The sequence below is a fragment of the Oncorhynchus gorbuscha genome, linkage group LG06 (assembly GCF_021184085.1).
Source record: "Oncorhynchus gorbuscha isolate QuinsamMale2020 ecotype Even-year linkage group LG06, OgorEven_v1.0, whole genome shotgun sequence".
Taxonomy (NCBI): Eukaryota; Metazoa; Chordata; class Actinopteri; order Salmoniformes; family Salmonidae; genus Oncorhynchus; species Oncorhynchus gorbuscha.
In genome coordinates, this window is record NC_060178.1 from 33259729 (window position 1) to 33279408 (window position 19680).

Below are 19680 nucleotides of genomic sequence, written 5' to 3' on the forward strand. Positions count from 1 at the left end.
CATGTTGCCAGACACCTTGCCCTGATTAAAAGCAGTGGTTCGCGCTTTCAGTTTCACGCGAATGCTGCCATCAATCCACGGTTTCTGGTTAGGGAATGTTTTTATCGTTGCTATGGGAACGACATCTTCGACGCACGTTCTAATGAACTCGCACACCGAATCAGCGTATTCGTCAATATTCCCATCTGACGCAATACGAAACATGTCCCAGTCCACGTGATGGAAGCAGTCTTGGAGTTTAGAGTCAGCTTGGTCTGACCAGCGTTGGACAGACCTCAGCGTGGGAGCCTCTTGTTTTAATTTCTGCCTGTAGGCAGGGATCAGCAAAATGGAGTCGTGGTCAGCTTTTCCGAAAGGGGGGCGGGGCAGGGCCTTATATGCGTCGCGGAAGTTAGAGTATATTTTTGTTCAGTGTATTTCACCTCCAAGTCATCTAATTTGCTAGGTCATTAAAAGCTCAAATGTGTCACAGTCTCTGTGGTCATATATCTATCAGAGATGGTCCCCAATTTAGGGAATCTCCGATGCTATAAATGCTTTTGGTTTACTACAGTCTATGGCAGTGTTTTTTGTACTTGCATTCCACCCAACTGAAAAGTGCACATTCACTTCCATAACATTTGTTCTAGGCTACCAGCATGTAAGATAAGCATTCACAATAACACAGGATACCCTTACAAAACTGCAGTACAATGAAATAATGGTTGTTTTATTAATGATATCTGGATTTATTGCTGTGTGTGTTGGCTTCTAATAGTACTATTTTGTATTTTGTCGTGTTAGCTAATTGCACTGTTTATTGTGCTGCACATTTTCTTCTGTTCCATTAAATGCTGTTTTGATGTTCTATAATGACTTTTTTCAGAATTTAACAAATATTACATAGGCCTGCCTACACAACAACACAGCTGGAAAACCACAACAGGTTCTCGAAATTTACACAAGAAACTTATAAAAAAGATTTGACTGCTAAGTGGTAGTCCCCTGTTCTCCTGCATTCTTGTTACACTTTTGCAAGTAAAGCAGCAGTGTGTTGGGGAGAAGAACATCAAGGGATGATTTGAGCTAGCTACTGTAGTGATTTATTTGAATGATAGTAAATGTGTGTGTGTGTCAGTGGAGGCTCCTCAGAGGAGGAAGGGGAGGACCATCCTCAGTGCGTTTCATAAAAATAAAAATAGTTAAACATTTTAAAAGTTATCCTTTTTAGATAAAAAAATATATTCACATCACCAAATAATTGATTAAAACACACTGTTGAAGGTCTACAGAAACCTCAACAGCACTCTGTATGGTAGCGCCAGTGTAGCCAGAGGACAGCTAGCTTCCGTCCTCCTCTGGGTACATTGACTTCAATACATTCTCACCCCCTTCCATATACTTACACAGTAATAATGACAAGTTCCCGAGGACGTCCTCCAACCTATCAAAACTCATGCAGCATGAACTGACATGTTGCCCACCCAATCAAAGAATCAGAGAATGAATCTAGTACTGAAAGCATAAGCTACAGCTAGCTAGCACTGCAATGCATAAAATGTGGTGAGTGCTTGAGCCAGAGAGAAAGACAATACTTGAACAGGTTTGAACAAATTAATTTCTTCCAAAATTAAGAAGCAAGCAGGTTTTTTTCCCCAGAAAAGCTGATAGCTAGTTTAGCCTACTCAAACACCCTGCTCAAACAGAGGGGTGAGGTGTTAGCTAGCTGGCTATGACTATCCAACACAACACAATTTATTGCCACCGGGGCCCGACAGTGTAAGTGCTAAACTACTTACTGATTGCACACTAACTTTACTGCATGATTGTAGCGGGTTTACTAATGTGTTAGTTCTATTAGCCATGTTGACTATGATGTTACTTTAGCTAATATGGTGACAACGATGTAGGCTGTGTGAAGCAGTTACGATAGGGTTTGGCTTGGAAAGGTTTTTTCGCCTGGTCACATACAGCTGATGTGTTGTATATTGAAGTCCACTGTCTGTCACCTCAAATTTCTCTCTCGTCCTGTGTGCACCCACGTTGTAAACTTTCATTCGTAGGCTAGGTTGTAGCAACATCATGACGGGTACAGGGACAATTAGAGAATCATGTAGTAGCCTAAACCTAACGCTGTTACATTTAACTGGGTGAATAGAATATAAATGACAGTCATCCAATATGTGCGTGTGTCCTCTACGTGTGAGTGAGTGAGTGAGTGAGTGAGTGAGTGAGTGAGTGAGTGAGTGAGTGAGTGAGTGAGTGAGTGAGTGAGTGAGTGAGTGAGTGAGTGAGTGAGTGAGTGAGTGAGTGAGTGAGTGAGTGAGTGAGTGAGTGAGTGAGTGAGTGAGTGAGTGAGTGAGTGAGTGAGATCACAATAAGTTTAGAAAAAACATTGTCATGTCAACATTGTCATGCTAACTATGTGTGTATCTGTGTGAGAGGGAGGAGAGATGATTATGATCACAATAATAAAAAAGATTGTCATCATGTCTGTGTGTGTGTGTGTGTGTGTGTGTGTGTGTGTGTGTGTGTGTGTGTGTGTGTGTGTGTGTGTGTGTGTGTGTGTGTGTGTGTGTGTGTGTGTGTGTGTGTGTGTGTGTGTGTGTGTGTGTGTGTGTGTGTGTGTGTGTGTGTGTGTGTGTGTGTGTGTGTGTGTGTGTGAAGGAGAGAGTACATGAATACACAGAACATTGATTGTTTGTGTTGCGTAAGAACGTAAACTAGGCTAATTCTTGAAACTTCTACCCCCAATATGGATGTGAACATTTTCTTGATTCATTAGAGATCCTTGTATTTTTGGATATTTTATATTTGAGAATAACATACATTTTGCCAATACCAGCTCCCCATCCATCAACACGCATTCTAATGTTACACCGATCAACTGCCTTTGTCAATTCTTTATTCTCTGTTTTTGCAGGAATCTTCTAGCTTGGATGGAAGGATGGAGGAGGGAATAAAGGGGATGAGTACAGAAGTTATCCAGCCTGCAGACTAAGAAACGTAAATAGCCTATCCTTGGCTGTCTATGCCTCTCCGTCTGTCTGCCTGACATGCCAGATTGCTGAAGAAACTTTTTGGAACCCTTTATTTCGAATAGTGTAGTGTAAGTAGATCTAATCGAAATAGCACCGCTTCTAATAATATAACATTGTAAAGCAAATAAAATCCAATTTTAACTCGCCTTTTTCCCCCCAGGTGCAAAACCCTTGTGTCCTGATTTAACAGACACCTCCCTTGGTGAGCGATGTTCTCTCTAAACTGTTGCCCGGAGACTGTCGGGAGCGCAGAAGAAATATCAGCCAACAGAGAGAAGCGCGAGATTGAACTTCACTCAAATTCCTAGAGTTTTCCCTGTTAATTAACACCATCAACTTTTCCTGTTACTGTGGCTATTGTAATCTAATCAAAGCAATATTGGCAACTTTCAATGCAACATGCTAAAACAAAACAAACTATTTAAGAGATGTTGTTGTAGGCAGAACGCATCGGAGCAGGATTCTATTGGGCAGGACTCAGCCTGTACTATACACAGACCAGTGCGGCATAACTAATCAGAGCTGCAGTAGACCTTATATGCAAATAGACAATTGCCATATGGATCTGTGGTGTTTACTTTTATCTGAACTGTGTTGACAGCTGTGGTCTGAGTAGATTATCTTTATCTTGTTTTGAGATCAACGCATGAGCTGCATGTAGCCATGTGTCCACATTTTGTTCATGATTTGTAGTCAGCAATGGGGGCGTGATTGCTTCCTACAAGATCTCAAAATGTGTGCATTTCTAGACATCTTTGAAAGGCAGGTCAGGTAAAGAGCTTTTTCTGTCTTAGAGGGGCAGTGTTGTATTTTGAGACAGGCTTGAATAAGCTAAGTAGCCAATAGGCAGAGGGTTGCATAATTTGTCTGATTCTTTGTAATAATGTTATGGGAATAATGATGCATTTTATTTTGTAAATTGTTTTCTTGCATCAAACAACAACATTTTCACTTACCTCCTTGTCTGAAGGACAAGTGGATAAACAGGTTAATGTCTAGCCCTGCATGTTTTTTTCTCCAAAAGTCTCATAATTTAGAACACCACACATTGGCTGCTACTGTAGGCTGAATGTTAAAATGTTAAAATGTTATGGGATGCATTTTCTTTATTGTTTTTGATGATAGACCACTCTGTTAGAAGAAAAAGAAACGCACACCTATTAAGACGAGGTGCTGGCTAGCGGAGTAGAAACGTGAAAATAAAGAGAGCCGCACACTCTTGGAGCTCAGAGTATAATATACCCTGATGAAGACAGCTTGGCTGTCGAAACGTTGGTATTAAATTTTTGCATCGGAGCTCCAAGAGTGTGCGGCTCTCTTTTATTTTCAAGACCACTCTGTTAGGCCTACATTGTGATCAAATAGCCACTGTAGCCTATCTGGCCATTGTTAAAACTGTAGCTTAAAATGGGTACAGCCTCAGTGTTCACAGCAAAAGCACGCTGGAAGTTCATTCGAGTTTGCACTCAGCAGACCTGAAATTTGCTCAGTGCCGGATTTATTTTTTAGGTAACATTGTTGGTGAGTCATGTACAGTTTCTCCAATTTCTCTCTGTCGGTCACTCAAACACGTGTGCAGTTGCAAAGAAGAGGACGAGATTTGCCAATTACACCCATTTCTAACACTATTTGTTGCATTAATGATATGACAGACATCCCTTTTGAACAATATAATATTTTATTTGTCTTTACACCATACTTACATTTAACTTTCTTTTTTTAAGACTGCCAAGCTATCCTGAATTGGGGCCCCTCTGTCCGGGACAATGTCCTCAGGATTAGGCAGCGGTGTGTTTATAAAAAGCGTATTATTACCTGTATTAAGATAAAGCAACACTTGACCATTTAGAGAGGAGTTAAACATTTTCATTATCCAACTACTGTCTCATTTTTATATCCTCTTCCTTCAAAATGTTTCAGATTCATGACCAATTCATTTATGTCCGATTTCAAAATGTAGGGACCGAGGAGCAAACATGCCTTTGCTACCACTTTTAGTAGATTCTGACTGTTAAAATATATTTTACTGTGCGTTACTGTCATGTCGTGTCCTGCATGCCAACACTGTTGTTTTTTTTAATGCTCACAGTAAGTGTCATGAAAAGCCAGAAAACTCAGGAGATTGATGTGTTGCGGGCCCTCTGGAAAGTCCCGAAATATGCCCCTGAGCCGTGTTGGTGAAGGAAGCAAAGTATGTATATAAGCAAGTTGCACTTTTTTTTAAAGACATCTCAAAGCTATAACTGCCACAAAATACTTTAACTAGTACCATGCAAATACTTCTAGCCAGCTGAGTCCACAAAGTTTCTTCAAGAATGTCCTTTCCTATTTTGCTTATAAAATCTCAAATGTGTAAAGTTGTAATGCGCCGATTCTCTTCACTGCAGATCTGAGCCGTCACACGATTCTTCAAGAAGGTCACGACGCTCCAGATCACCATCTGTGCTCAGGGGTCCTCGATGAGGATCTACCCCATCACACCACTCGTATTAATCATGAATCAAATAAAACAATGGGCCTTTATATACTCACAGTATTTCTATGCATGTCATTTCTGTTGATGAATTATGAAACGATTACTGTACACAGATGTGTGAAATTGCGACGTAGATTTGTTTTTGCCATTGCTTGATACATTTTAAATGTAAAAAAATATGTTGCAGATTAACTTCAATCGGTGACTATGGAAACAAACAGAAATGTAATGAACAATGTTTTTAATATCCAACTTTGTCCTCTGCAATACTTTTTACAGTAAACTCTTAGGGGGGAAGAGAGGTGCTGTCTAGAACCTGAAAGGGTTATTTGGCTTTCCCCATAGGAGAACCCTTTGAAGAATCCTGTTTGGCTCCTGGTAGAACCCTTTTGGTTTCAGTTACTGTAGAACCCTTTTGGTTTCAGGTAGAACCCTTTTGGGTTCTATGTAGGACCCTTTCCACAGAGGGTACTACATGGAAACCAAAAGGGTTCTACGTGGAACCAAAAAGGCTTCTCCCGAGAACTAAAAAGGGTTATTCTATAGAGACCGCCGAAGAACCGTTTTGGAACCCTTTTATCTAAGAGTGTAGTAATAAGCTGTAGTCATTACCAGGTTATGATGAGGTCATAACTATGACCAGTAGGCTACAGAATATAGCACATAAAATAGTGGTAAGAATTATGACCAGCTGGTCAGATAGAGATCACAAATATATCCACCTGGTGGTATGGCGTTCTGAAAAATACGTTGAAAAACGTCATTTTTCAACCAGTTTGCGACCAGAAATAAGACATGACGTCTTTCAACCAGGGTTTGCCCACTGGGTAGGCTCCTTAAGAGTACGTCTTGGGCTAGCTGATGACATGCAAAGTGTGTATTCCCGTTATACGGATTTCCTCTGCATAATATTGATGTGTAGCCTATCTGCATTTCTCACTGGATCACCCAGCTACGTTTGCAGGTTGCGTCCTCAGATCCTGGGTGAAAATGTCGAGGGTTAATTGGATTTGTTTCAGCCCACATCTATGCGAAAGCTTCCGATTGCAGTGTAAAAATCTAACTCACATTCACAGCTACTGTTCACTGCACAGCCGTAGCGTTCAACCCACTGACATTATAGGCTCAGCCCCAAAAGGAACATCATTAGAAATTACAATGAAAGAGACGCAACTGTGCTGTCATTGCAAACGCGCACTCGAAACCAACTGCGTGTTTCATCACTCCAAAACAGGGGTCAATGCGAGCTATCAGGCTAAATATAGCAACGTAGTTATAACACATTATGCGACAGATACATCCACAATACTAATGAAAATGGTAAAAATACGAAAACCAGGAGCATATTTAAACATCAAAAACCTATGCGGCGATCTACTGCACACTCCCCGGTATTTCTAGCCTAGATTACGAATGTGGGTCACCAGGCCTTTTGAAACAAGCTTGCATAGCTAAGAAGAAAATGCCTCGGTTTACTCCTCGTCAATATAACTGTATCTACACATAAACCTATGACAGGCGCGTTTCCAAATTAAGTGTATTTTGTCGGTTAAAAGGTCATTCTTACCTTGTCTGTTCACCGTTCATCTGGATTTCCCCGCTTCTTGTTTTGCTTTAGCTGGCCGCGTTGAGTTGAACTCATAGAGAATGATAGAGGCCTCTAGTGGCCAAAAGGCGGTATTAGCATGGGCAGAGCCACTGAGGACTTCCACCATTTTAATGTAGTCAACTGGGTGGCCGATCCGTCCTGGTGCGGTTTCCACCAGTTACCATAGCCACAAAGTCTAAATGGCTATATGGTTGAAATTAATTAAACAAACATTTGCTTTTTGGTCTTCATTGTGGGGTTAGGATTGGACATAAGGATAGCAGTGTGGTTAAGGTTAGGTTTAACATCTTATTATAAGAAGAAACATTTTAGAAATATGCAGGGTTTATGACTTTGTGACTGTGGTAACTAGTGACGACCCTCCTGTTGACCCTGTTGAAATCATGTCCAACTGGGTCATCAGGGGGGATCAGTCAATCGCAAATAAGAAAATGTACTACTTCAAATGGAGATTGCCTCAATGGCGCCTCCCATTCTGTCACAGACGTTCTAATAGCACACGTACAACAATAAGTCCTCTATATATCTCTATGGTTCAACTGGATTTCAAATAAACAGCAGGGTCTACCTCGATCTCTTGACACGCATGCGCAGTTTTTACCGAGCAATACATTTGACACGAACAAACTCGTATATAACCACGTGCCCATTCACCATTTTCATGCGAGTAGTCATAGGCAACTGCATACATTTTTTTAAATCACGACAGCTGTGATGGAAACGGGAAGTTTCGGTACAATTTTATAAATGCCGACAGATAGGCCTACTTTCTTCGTTCAATATTGTGCGATATTTTTGTATCTGTAAAATTAATGATGCTTGAAATGGCGGTGAAAACGTCTTTATGCGCAGGTATTGATATAATAACTATCATATCGAAGTAAATTTGAACCACGAAGTGGTCCTCCCACCATATATGACTCACTGGAATCACGAGATTATATGTGGTCCTCCCACTTCGATTGACTGGCGGGAATATGCGCATATTTTCTTTAATCGGATCTGAATATATTAGCATGAAAATCAGTCGCCAATTGGATGGCAACCTAGCTCCTACCTCTAAAATATTGTAAGACGTTTGAAGTATGTTGCGATAAACATTCTAATTAATTGTATTTCACTCGAATAATAACACAATGCCTACAGCTCAACAACCATACTTAAATGTGTTGTTAAAACAATTTTTTTGGTGGGGGGGGGTTATGAAAGTAAATATGGTTCAATAGCTTTTAAAAATATATTCCAATATTTGTCATGTTTAATAGTTTATATTAGTGGTTCATTATCTGACTGAACTAAAAGGGTGACACCTCTATATCATTTATTGCTTACTGAGACCTGTTTCTCACAATAGCCTACAAACATTTGCGCCTTCAGTTATGTGAAAATGAGCAAACACAATCATTTCGCTTTTCCTATTAGATGCTGTGAAGCGAACTTTATTTTGTGTATTTCATTCCAATAAACATGCAAGGTACTATTTTTGTTTCATAAGGATCTTTTTTTCTGTGGTCAGGTTTTTGGCTACTCGTGTTCTCTCTGAAATCTTGTTATACAACTGTTCAAAATCCTTGGCCTTCATGTGCCGCTCACTTCCTTGGCAGGGTGCCAATTAGGTCAAACTCACGAACCAATCAACCTTCATTGTGCACGCGGGAAAATAAATTCTTGACAGCTGATGTGTTGAATCACTGGATTGTGTTCTTGAATGATAGGATTTATGTCATACAACCAAACAGCCATTTCAATTTCAATCCCGTGCACCCCACCTTGGTTTCTACGGTTAAAAGCAAACGCAATTAAACGCGTTTTCTTTCCGTATTTAAATGTCCGGTATCCAACTGTGGCAGTGGCAGCAAGACAACGTTCATGGTTATAAATGTATCCAGTCATGGAGCTAACGTTACACTTGTTTACTTCTCTCATCATATCGAGCCTACAGCTTTTGAAACTTTGTGGTTATCAACACCATGTGTCCAATCTTCCACAAAAAACACTGGACCTCATCAATATTTTTTATTTATTTGATTTAACATGGGTGGGTATAATTTGAGGAACATTCCTCAAATTATACCCACCCATTTAATATTTATTTAACACATATGCCCCTGTGTTACGGGATGTGGGAGCCATGGATCATCATGATCATATGACAGAAGAACAAGCAGAGGTAATTGTTTGATTTGTAATTTCATAAGTTTATTCTTCTTCTACGATAGGCCTATCTCCTACAACACATTATCATTCCCATAATAGATTCACTGTATTTTCTCAAGAGATCACTGAAGATACAGAGGTGATGTGGCTGTCTCAGATCCTTGTTATGCATCATGACACCCCAATGTACGAACCAGTGCCACCCTGAGCAAGGAGGCTTGCTGCTGTTAAGGAGATGGTGGCTGTACAGAAGATGCTCCTGTGGGAGGGCACAGCCATGAGTAGGGCGCAGAAGTAGAAGCTAGCCCTGGAGAATGATAAGTTTGCCATGAAAAAGCAAAAAAGACTTGATTATTAATATCCTAAAATAAATCTGGTTTGATATCATACAGACGTCTTCTTGTCATGTGAATCACCTCCTTATTGAATGTAGGCCAGCATTGCATCTACCAGCGGCATTGTGGTCAGCAGCGACATCCTGATCAGGTACAGCTGGTGGAATGTCAGGTATATTGGGATGTGGCATCAGGAAGCACCAGTGACTCGGTCAATAAAGAAGTGGTCAGATGACACAGATGCTAAGTTACAGGACTGTTTTGCTAGCACAGACTGGAATATGTTCTGGGAATTTCCGATGGTATTGAGCAGTACACCACATCAGTCACTGGCTTCATCAATAAGTGCATCGATGACGTCGTCCCCACAGTGACCGTACGTACATACCCCAACCAGAAGCAATGGATTACATGGAACCTCCCCACTGAGCTAAAGGTTAGAGCTGCCGCTTTCAATGAGCGGGATTCTAACCCGGATGCTTATAAGAAATCCCGGTATGCCCTAAAACAAACCATCAAACAGGCAAAGAGTCAATACAGGATTAAGATTGAATCGTACTGCACCGGCTCTGACGCGAGGAGGGTGTGGCAGGGCTTGCAAACTATTATGGACTACAAAGGGAAGCACAGCTGCGAGCTGCCCAGTGACACAAGCGTACCAGACAAGCTAAATTACTTCAATGCTAACTTCGAGGCAAGTAACACTGAAGCATGCATGAGAGCATCAGCTTTTCCGAACGACTGTGGGATCACACTCTCTGTAGCCAATGTGAGTAAGACCTTTAATCAGGTCAACATTCACAGACGGATTATCTGGACATGTACTCTGAGCATGCTCTGACCAACTGGCAAGTGTCTTCACTGTCATTTTCAACCTGTCCCTAAATGAGTCTGTAATACCAACATGTTTCAAGCAGACCACCATAGTCCCTGTGCCCAAGAACACTAAGGTAACCTGCCTAAATGACTATCGACCCATAGCATTCACGTCTGTAGCCATGAAGTGCTTTGAAAGGCTGGTCATGGCTCACATCAACACCATTATCCAAGAAACCCTAGACCCACTCAAATTTGCATACCGCCCCAACAGATCCACAGATGATGAAATCTCTATTGTACTTCACACTGCCCTTTCCCACCTATTCATTGACTACAGCTCAGTGTTTGACACCATAGTGCCCTCAAAGCCCATCACTAAGCTAAGGACCCTGGGACCATAACCGTCCCTCTGCACCTGGATCCTGGACTTCCTGGCGGGCCACCCACAGGTGGTAAGGGTAGGTAACAACACATCTGCTACGCTGATCCTTAACACAGGGGCCCTTCAGGGGTGTGTGCTCAGTCCCCTCCTGTACTCCCTGTTCACCCATGACTGCACGGCCGGTCATGACTCCAACACCATCATTAAGTTTACCGACGACACAACAGTGGTATGCCTGATCATCGACAACGATGAGACAGTCTATAGGGACATGGTGAGAGACCTGTCTATGTGGTGCCAGGATAACAATCTCTCCCTCGTCGTGGTCAAGACAAAGGAGATGATTGTGGACTATAGGAAAAGGAGGACCGAGCACACCCTCATTCTCATCGACAGGGCTGTAGTGTGGCAGGTTGAGAGGTCCAAGTTCCTTGGTGTCCACATCACCAACAAACTATCATGGTCCAAACACACCAAGACAGTTGTGAAGAGAGTAGGACAAAGCCTATTCCCCCTCAGGAGACTGAAAAGATCTGGCATGGGTCCTCAGATCCTCAAAAACTGCTACAGCTGCACCATCGAGAGCACTGTTTGCATCACTGCCTGGGATAAGCAACTGCTAGTCCTCCAACCACAAGGCACTACAGTGGGTAGTGCGTACGGCCCAGTTAATCACTGCAGCCAAGCTTCCTGTCATTCAGGACCTCTATACCAGGCAGTCAGAGGAAGGCCCTAAAAATTGCCAAAGACTCCAGCCACCCTAGTCATAGACTGTTCTCTCTGCTACCGCGCGGCAAGTGGTACTGGAAGTCTAGGGTCCAAAAGGCTTCTAAACAGCTTCTACCCCCAAGCCATAGGACTTCTGAACACCTAATCAAATGACTACCCAGACTCTTTAACTTATATATTTTTTAGTTAACCCGTATTTTTCTTGAAACTGCATTGTTGGTTAAGGGCTTTTAAGTAAGCATTTCACTGTAAGGTCTACCTACATCTGTTGTATTTGGCGCATGTGACAAATAACATTTTATTTGATTTGTTTTTTTTATGCAGATGTTGTGCAAGATACATGCCAATGTTATGATCTTGCATGTTTTTTGTGGGCTGTATAAAATAACTCCCCAGTGCGGTCAATGCCTGTCTTTTTCTAGTTCCTGTTTTCTAGTTTTCCAGATTTTTACCATTCTGCCTGCCCTGAGCCTGCCTGCCGTTCTGTACGTTATGGACTCTGATCTGGATTGTTGACCTCTGCCTGCCCTGACCCCGAGACTGCCTGCTGTTCTGTACGTTATGGACTCTGATCTGGATTTTTGACCTCTGCCTGCCCTGACCCCGAGACTGCCTGCTGTTCTGTACGTTATGGACTCTGATCTGGATTGTTGACCTCTGCCTGCTCTGACCCCGAGACTGCCTGCTGTTCTGTACGTTATGGACTCTGATCTGGATTACTGACCTCTGCCTGCCCTTGACCTGTCGTTTTGCCTGCCCCCTGTTCTAGTAATAAACCTTTGTTACTTCAACACTGTCTGTATCTCTGTCTTCTCCTGAAACGTGATAGAATCTGGATTTTAGGACTCTGATAGATCTCTCTACTAGACTTCTTGTTTTCATCAAAGCATGGTTGTAGTTCTCGTTGTGTCATTGTTAGTGTGTAGGACTGGTGTTATGAGCCATGTTTTTTGTCCATAGCCACTATCACCTAAAAACCCCAAAATACTAAGTAGTAAATTGATATCACAAGAAGAAACACTTTTTTAAAGTGTGCTTTGGACCACAAAACAATTACACAGTTAAATGGTATCAGGTGAAGGAAAGAATGGGTTAGTGATTTCTTTACATAATAGCCATCCACCAGGAATGTGCCATTCCTCAATCTTGGCTCCCAGGGCTGAATTTGATCAAATTAAGGAGTCGTGTGCTCCAGGACCATTTGGCAACAGCATTTGTGAAGGCTAGTGTGACATCATCATCATTGGCTCTGTCATAACCTCACATGGTCTCTCCTATCATTGCTATGCAGACGACACACAATTAATCTTCTCCTTTCCCCCTTCTGATGACCAGGTGGTGAATCGCATCTCTGCATGTCTGGCAGACATATCAGTGTGGATGACGGATCACCACCTCAAGCTGAACTTCGGCAAGACGGAGCTGCTCTTCTTCCCGGGGAAGGACTGCCCGTTCCATGATCTCGCCATCACGGTTGACAACTCCATTGTGTCCTCCTCCCAGAGCGCTAAGAACCTTGGCGTGATCCTGGACAACACCCTGTCGTTCTCAACTAACATCAAGGCGTTGGCCCGTTCCTGTAGGTTCATGCTCTACAACATCCGCAGAGTACGACCCTGCCTCACACAGGAAGCGGCGCAGGTCCTAATCCAGGCACTTGTCATCTCCCGTCTGGATTACTGCAACTCGCTGTTGGCGGGGCTCCCTGCCTGTGCCATTAAACCCCTACAACTCATCCAGAACGCCGCAGCCCGTCTAGTGTTCAACTTTCCCAAGTTCTCTCACATCACCCCGCTCCTCCGCTCTCTCCACTGGCTTCCAGTTGAAGCTCGCATCTGCTACAAGACCATGGTGCTTGCCTACGGAGCTGTGAGGGGAACGGCACCTCAGTACCTCCAGGCTCTGATCAGGCCCTACACCCAAATAAGGGCACTGCGTTCATCCACCTCTGGCCTGCTCGCCTCCCTACCACTGAGGAAGTACAGTTCCCGCTCAGCCCAGTCAAAACTGTTCGCTGCTCTGGCTCCCCAATGGTGGAACAAACTCCCTCACGACGCCAGGACAGCGGAGTCAATCACCACCTTCCGGAGACACCTGAAACCCCACCTCTTTAAGGAATACCTAGGATAGGATAAAGTAATCCTTCTCACCCCCCTTAAAATATTTAGATGCACTATTGTAAAGTGGTTGTTCCACTGAATGTCATAAGGTGAATGCACCAATTTGTAAGTCGCTCTGGATATGAGCGTCTGCTAAATGACTTAAATGTAAATGTAAATGTAATCACACACTACTTGGACATTGATAGAGTGGAAGTTATTTTGAATAACATACATTTCCTCCTCTTCACGTGGACCCTATCAGGTAGAACATTATACTCATAAGGCCTACTGAAATAATACATTTTGGTGGGGTGCAAACTTTACTTATGTATCATTGTCACTGACCTTTTTTGCCACATGGGTCCAATCCACTGCACCAAGGACATTGAGGAAGTTAGCCACCTCAAAAATGTTTTGTTTGGTGCTTATTTGTTCAGCTGCAGTTGATGGGAACTTGATAAATATTCAGACATGACACAGTGCATCACGCACACTGCACTAACCACCCGACTCACAGAGGACTGCAAGCAAGGCTTGAAAGGATCCCGATTCTAGGGATCTCAGGGCTATCATGATTGGAATGATGATTGGAAGAGGGTCTTTCTTTTTAAGTTTTCATTTAGGCCAGCCAAGTGTTGTGGTAGTCGATATTGCCTCAGTAGAACATGGTCAGGGACATATAGAGGATCCATCCAATCCCGTAGGGGCTTCTGTGAGTTCTCTTCTCTCTAGCCGCTGTGCAAAGAACATCCATCCTTCAAAATATCATCGTAAGCTTTGAATCACTAAATATTCATGTTTGATTACTGTTTTGGACTATTGCCATTAAATGGAAGTTGTTTTACTTGTTAATTTAATAATTTTCTAATAACACATTTAGTTGTCTTCATTTGATTTTATATGACCATTTCAACAATTATTTGTCAGGACCCGGTTACGAACCCGGGTCTCCGGAGTGAGAAACAGTCACTTAACCAACTGAGCCACGAATAGTCAGCAGAATCCAGAAGATGAGGCAGACACAGCAGTACTTGAGACGATGTATTTAATGAAGTAAAAAGTGAAGTTCTTCAGGAAAACATGTAACTCCACAACCTCAAAAGGAATCCTACAAGAACAAAGGTAATCCTCCAAGACAAAAAAGGTCAATCCACAAGGTGGAAGGTAAAGCACAAAAAGCCTCAAAAGATACTCAAAAAAACAAACAAAGAAGAACAAAAAACAGAATTCCACAAGAGAGTCCACCAGGATCAACAAGAGTACTAGGGCTGGGTGCTAACATACAAACACAGAGCAAAGAACAGAGGAAAACAAAGGGTTTAAATACAATCAGGGGAAACGAGGCACAGGTGCAAATAATAATGGGGATCAAGGGAAAACAAAAGGTCAAAAGGCACAATGGGGGCATCTAGTGACCAAAAACTGGAACAACCCTGGCCAAATCCTGACATTATTATTATCCATTATTTAGTCAAATATGTGATTTAAAAAATAAATAAATCAAGGTTTACAATGATGTTTTTAGTTATAATGTTTTTTTTTTAAATGCTCACCTCCTGACCAGTCTGCACAAGACAAGGGTTTAGCCCCCGAAAGCTATGTACATTTCCAAGAAGAAATCCAAGAAATGTATTTTAAAGAATCCCATTTCTTCTTAACTTTTCTCTTAGGAAGAAACATAGGTAGAAATGTAAGAACATTTCCAATACCTTTATTGAGGAATAGCAACTTTTGGTAAGTTAAAATTTCACTCATTAAGAAATGTCCCATTGCGTTTCACTCTATTACATTGGCTTGGCAGGAGAAAACAGTCCTTCCCGATTAATTTTCAGGTAGCTAAGGGTGTTTTCAGACTTGGTCCTTTTCAGACAATTTTTGTGAACTCTGTGCGGTTCGCTGATTATTTTTTCCTGTGTGAACCCTTCAAAGTATCTCAGACCCCTCAAAAGAACCCCCGAAGCGAACTGAACTGAGACCATCTCGAGAGGTGGTCTGAATTCGGTTCGCTAGAATTCCTCAGTCCGGTTCCCTTTTTTAGGGCAATGTGAACACAAAGCTCCCCAGATTCGCTTGTCATTATTTCCGCAGCAGACACTAAAATACTGCAACACCGTTTCTCCTGCCATAACCCTCACATTGGTGCCACAAAAGAGGGGAAATGATGAGCAGGTTCTCAGAAAAATGTGTGTGGTTTTGGGATATTGTTTAGCAATTGTCAAGGATGCACAGAAATTCCAAAATGTGTTTTTAGTTCAGATTGTTAATTTGAAATATGTGCGTTATAAAGACATGTCCATAAACTGTTTATTCGCTTGTGGGGTTTGAATAGTGTGAGAAGATGACAATATATTTGGTGAGAATCACAACATAGGATACAAAATCAATTCTAGCTCTTAAAGAGGCAGGAGCCTACATTTGGTGTACAGATATATATGCCATTTAGCAGACGCTTTTATCCAAAGCGACTTACAGTCATGTGTGCATACATTCTACGTATGGGTGGTCCCGGGGTGTTAAGCGCCATGCTCTACCAACTGAGATACAGAAGGATCTGGTGAAGGGTACCAAAAATGTCTACAGTATTGAAGGTCCCCAAGAACACAGTGGCCTCCATCATTCTTAAATGGAAGAAGTTTGGAACCACCAACACACTTCCTAGAGCTGGCCGTCCAGCCAAACTGAGCAATCGCGGGAGAAGGGCCTTGGATAGGGAGGTGACCGTCACTCTGACACAGCTCCAGAGTTCCTCTGTGGAGAGGACAACCATCTATGCAGCACTCCAACAACCAGGCCTTTAAGGTAGAGTGGCCAAACGGAAGCCAGTCCTAAGTAAAAGGTACATGACAGGCCGCTTGGAGTTTGCCAAAAAGTACCTAAATATTCTCAGACCAAGAGAAACAAGATTCTCTGGTCCAATGAAACCAAGATTGAACTATTTTGCCTGAATGCCAAGCGTCACGTCTGGAGGAAACCTGGCACCATCCCTACGGTGAAGCATGGTGGTGGCAGCATCATGCTGAGGGAATGTTTCTCAGCCACAGGGAGACTAGTCAGGATAGAGAGAAAGATGAACAGAGAAAAGTATAGAAAGATCCTTGATGACAAACTGCTCCAGAGCACTCAGGACCTCAGACTGGGGTGGTTCACCTTCCAACAGGACAACGGCTCTAAGCACACAGCCAAGACAACACAGGAGTGGCTTTGGAACAAGTCTCTAAATGTATGTGAGTGGCCCAGCCAGAGCCCGGACTTGAACCCGATCGAATATCTCTGGAGAGACCTGAAAATAGCTATGCAGCAACACTCCCCATCCAACATGACAGAGCTTGAGAGGATCTGCAGAGAAGAATGAGGGAAACTCTCCAAATACAGGTGTGCCCAACCTATAGCATCATACCCAAGAAGAATCAAGGCTGTAGTCGCTGCCAAAGGTGCTTCAACAAAGTACTGAGTAAATATTTATATGAGTGAATATTTATATAAATGTAATATATATGTACAGTACCCGTCAAAAGTTTGGACACCTACACACCTATTCCAGGGTTTTTCATTATTTTCACTATTTTCTACATTGCAGAATAATAATGAAGATATCAACACTATGAATTAACACATATGGAATCATGTAGTAACCAAAAAAGTGTTAAACAAATCAAAATATATTTTATATTTCAGATTCTTCCCTTTGCCTTTATGACAGCTTTGCACATTCTTGGCATTCTCTCAACCAGCTTCATGAGGTAGTCACCTGGAATGCATTTCAATTAACAGGTGTGCCTTGTTAAAAGTTCATTTGTGGAATTTCTTTCCTTCTTAATGTGTTTGATCCAATCAGTTGTGTTGTTTCAGGGCAAAAAAAGAAACATCCTTTCACTGTCAATTGCGTATATTTTATTTTTACCCCCTTTTTCTCCCCAATTTCATGGTATCCAATTGTTGTAGTAGCTACTATCTTGTCTTATCACTACAACTCCCGTACCGGGAGAGACGAAGGTTGAAAGTCATGCATCCTCCGATACACAACCCAACCAGCCGTACTGCTTCTTAACACAGTGCGCATCCAACCCGGAAGCCAGCCGCACCAATGTGTCGGAGGGTACACCGTGCACCTGGCAACCTTGGTTAGCGCGCACTGCACCCAGCCCGCCACAGGAGTCACTGGTGCGCAATGAGACAAGGACATCCCTACTGACCAAGCCCTCCCTAACCCGGACAACGCTAGGCCAATTGTGCATCGCCCCACGGACTTCCCGGTCGCGGCCGGTTACGACAGAGCCTGGGCGCGAACCCAGGGACTCTGATGGTACAGCGCCCTTAACCACTGCGCCACCCGGGAGGCCCAACTGCGTATATTTTCAGCAAAATTAACATGTGTAAATATTTGTATGAACATAACAAGATTCAACAACTGAGACATAAACTGAACAAGTTCCACAAACATGTGACTAACAGAAATGGAATAATGTGTCCCTGAACAAAGGGGGGTCAAAATCAAAAGTCCTCCTCATGGACTGCACCAGATTTGCCAGTTCTTGCTGTGAGATGTTTCCTCACTCTTCCACCAAGGCACCTGCAAGTTCCCGGACAATTCTGGGGGGAATGGCCTTAGCCCTCACCCTCCGGTCCAACAGGACCCAGACGTGCTCAATGGGATTGAGATCCGAGCTCTTCGCTGGCCATGGCAGAACACTGACATTCCTGTCTTGCAGGAAATCACGCACAGACCGAGCAGTATGACTGGGGGCATTGTCATGCTTGAGGGTCATGTCAGGATGAGCCTGCAGGAAGGGTACCACATGAGGGAGGAGGATGTCTTCCCTGTAACACACAGCATTGAGATTGCCTGCAATGACAACAAGCTCAGTCCGATGATGCTGTCACACACCGCCTCAGACCATGACAGACCCTCCACCTCCAAATTGAGAGTACAGGCCTTAGTACAGGCCTCGGTGTAACACTCATTCCTTCGACAATAAACGCAAATCCAACCATCAACCACCCTGTTGAGACAAAACCGCGACTCGTCAGTGAAGAGCACTTTTTACCAGTCCTGTCTTGTCCAGCGATGGTGGGTTTGTGCCCATAGGCGGCATTGTTGTCAGTGATGTCTGGTGAGAACCTGCCTTAAAACAGGCCTACAAGCCCTCAGTCCAGCCTCTCTCAGCCTTTTGCGGACAGTCTGAGCACTGATGGAGGGATTGTTTGTTCCTGGTGTAACTCGGGCAGTTGTTGTTGCCATCCTGTACCTATTCCGCAGGTGTGATGCTCAGATGTACCGATTTGCCTACTGTCTGTAAGCTATTAGTGTCTTAACGACCGTTCCACGGGTGCATGTTCATTATTTTTTTGTGGTTCATTGAACAAGCATGGGAAACATCTTTGAAAGACAGGGTCCTTTGAAAGACAGGGTCCTGAAAAAGGGATGGTTCTTTTTTTACTGAGTTTACATTATTTTCTGAAAGTGAAATTGTATTTGTTGTAGCATTGGGACATCTACTGTTTAGAGGAAGTACTGCACCTTGAAGCAGCTATCTTCCATTCCTTGTTTTATTTATTTAACTAGGCAAGTCAAAAAAAAAATATTTACAATGGCAGCCTACTCCAACCAATTGTGCACCACCCTATGGGACTCCCAATAAAAGGCAGATGTGATGCAGCCTGGATTCAAACCAGGTACTGCAGTGACACCTCTTGTACTGCTATGCAGTGTCTTAGACCACTGCCCCACTCGAGAGCCCTTGCAGCTCCCACAAAACAAAGAATTTGTCATATTGTCAGGTTGATCAATGAAAGGAACCAACCTATCTCCCTTTAGGGTCAAGGTTTTCAACAGTCTTGAAGGAATGTAACATTGCCTTGGGATGGGCTTGGTGCTGAAGATATGACTGTTCTTTCTGAGATGTTCTTTTTACTACCACTAGATAGCGCCATGGTCAAATATTTGATCCACACGGAAGTGAATTGATCCTGCATCAGATACAAATGTGTGTTCGTCTTCTGTTTTATCTGTTACAATATTATGTACAGCTGGGAGGTATTATATTTTACCAG

General features: G+C 42.8%; 1 protein-coding gene across 1 annotated transcript in view; it reads right to left on the bottom strand.

Annotated features, from left to right (window-relative positions):
• clocka (clock circadian regulator a) overlaps window positions 1-7161 on the bottom strand; it is a 60456-nt gene extending 53295 nt beyond the window's left edge. The window contains exon 1 of the mRNA XM_046353025.1: window positions 7064-7161. The gene's annotated coding sequence lies outside the window, so the exon portion shown is untranslated. The remainder of the gene's footprint in view (window positions 1-7063) is intronic.
• Between the last annotated feature and the right edge of the window lie 12519 nt (window positions 7162-19680).